We start from the raw sequence: 2,536 nt of genomic DNA, 5'->3' as shown, positions 1-2,536 counted from the left end.
GGAGGGTCAGAGAAGCAGACCCCCTGCTGAGCAGGAAGCCCAATGCAGGACTCATCCTGGGATTCCAGGATAATGACCTGAGCCAAAGGCAACCACTCAACCAAAGGAGCCACCCATGTGCCCCAAAGTTTAATGTGTTTTTATGTGGAATTTTTTTTTATTGTGATATAATTCACATACCATAATATTCACCCCTTTAAAGCATATAGTTTGTTGTCTGGTTTTGTGTGTGTGTGTGTGTGTGTGTGTGTATTCACATCACAACTATCTACTTGTAGAATGTTTTCATGACCTCAGAAAGATCTCATTCCCATTAATAGTCACTCCCCCTTTCTCCCTTCTCCTAGTCCTTAGAAACCACTAATCTCCTTTTTGTCTTTATTGATTTTGGTGGTACCTGGCTGACTCAGTTGGGAGATCATGTACCTCTTGACCTGGGTGTTGTGAGTTTGAACCCCATGTTGGGTATAGAGATTACTTCAATAAATACAGGTTTAAAAAAAAAAAAAAAGATTTGGGCGCCTGGGTGGCTCAGTGGGTTAAGCTGCTGCCTTCGGCTCGGGTCATGATCTCAGGGTCCCGGAATCGAGTCCCGCATCGGGCTCTCTGCTCGGCAGGGGGCCTGCTTCCCTTCCTCTCTCTGCCTGCCTCTCTGCCTACTTGTGATCTCTCTCTGTCAAATAAATAAATAAAATCTTAAAAAAAAAAAAGATTTGATAGGTAACCTGGGTGCCTCAGTTGGTTGAGTGTCCAACTCTTGGTTTTGGTTCAGGTCATCATCTTGGGGTCACGGGATCTAGACTTGTGCCGGGCTCCCTGCTTAGTGGGAAGTCTGCTTACGATTGTCGCTCTTCCTCCCCCTTTATTTCTCCTCCAGCTCGTACCTGCTTTCACCCTCTCTCTCTAAAAATAGATAGATAAATCTTTTAAAAAAAAGATATGCTGATTTTTGGATATTTCACATAAATGGCTTCATAAAATATGTGGTATTTTGCATCTGGCTTCTTTCACTCAACATCATGTTTTCAAAGTTCATCTATGTTGTGTCAGAGATAAATACCTTTTTATTTTTTTAAGTAATCTCTACACCCAAGGTGAGGCTCAAACTCATGATCCTGAGATCAAGAATCGCACGCTCCTCAGACTGAGCCAGCCAGGCGCCCCGAGATTCTCTTTTTTTAATTTTGCTGAAGCCCAGTGTATCTATTTCTTTTTTTGTTGCTTATACCTTTGGTGTTATATCTAGGAAATCATTGCCTCCTCTAAGATCAGAAAGACGTATGTCTGTGCTTTCTTGTAAGAGTTTGATAGTTTTAGCTCTTTGATCCATTTTTATAAACGGTGTGAAACGGGATCCAGTCTCAGTCTTTTGCCCTTGGGTGTCCTGTTGTCCCTCCGCCTTTTGTTTCCCCACCGAGTTGTCTTGGCACCTTGTCAAGAACAATTGACCATAAATACATGGGTTTATTTCGGGAGTTGCCAATCTGTTCCATTGATCTATGTGTTTATCATGATGCCAGCACCACACAGTCTTGATTATCACAGCTTTGGGGTAAGTTTTGTGGTAAGGAAGTGTGTCCTCCAACTTTGTTCTTTTCCCAGACTTTTGGGGCTTATTCTGGGTCTCGAATGTTCACATGAATTTGGGAATCCGCTTATCAAGTTCTGCAAAAATAGCTGGAACTTTTTTTTAATAGCTGGCATTTTGGTAGGGATTGCATTGAATCTGTATATCAGTTTGGGAAATATTGCCATCTTACTAAAACTAAGTCTTCTAATCAATAAACACAGGGTTTCTTTCTTTCTTTCTTTCTTTCTTTCTTTCTTTCTTTTTTAAAGATTTTACTTATTTATTTGACAAAGATCACAAGTAGGCAGAGAGGCAGGCAGAGAGAGAGAGGTAGAAGCAGGCTCCCTGCTGAGCAGAGAGCAGGATGCCAGGCTTGATCCCAGGACCCTGATATCATGACCTGAGCCGAAGGCAGAGGCTTTAACCCCCTGAGCCATCCAGGTGCCACTGTAATTCCACTTCTGATTGTTCATTGCTATTTTACAGAAATAAAATGGATTTTTGCACACTTACATCTTATAATCTTGCTGAACTTTTCATTAGCTCTAATAGTTTTGGGGGGAATCCTGTTGGATTTTCTATATATCACATAATATCATCTGCAAGTAGAGGTAGTTTTACTTCTTCCTTTTCAAAACAGATGCTTTTCTTACCCCTATTACCTTGGATCGAAATTCCAATACCATGTTGATAGAAGTGGTGAGAGTAGACATCCTTGTCTTGTTTTTCTTAAGTGGAAAAAGCTTTCAGTCTTTCACCATTGAGTGTGATGTTAGCGGTAGAGATTTTCTAGATGGCTTAAGTAGTTACCTATGCAGGATAGAGGAATAGGAACCAGGAAATTTGGGAAATGGGAGTGTAAGAGACACATTTTACCATCTATCCTTTTTATATTTTTTGGTTTCTTATTTAAAAAATCAAATTATCTTTTTAAGGCACCTTGGTTAAGAGATTACCTTCGGCTCA

Source organism: Mustela erminea, chromosome 8 (genome assembly GCF_009829155.1).
Source record: "Mustela erminea isolate mMusErm1 chromosome 8, mMusErm1.Pri, whole genome shotgun sequence".
Lineage (NCBI taxonomy): Eukaryota > Metazoa > Chordata > Mammalia > Carnivora > Mustelidae > Mustela > Mustela erminea.
This window is presented reverse-complemented; position numbering follows the sequence as displayed.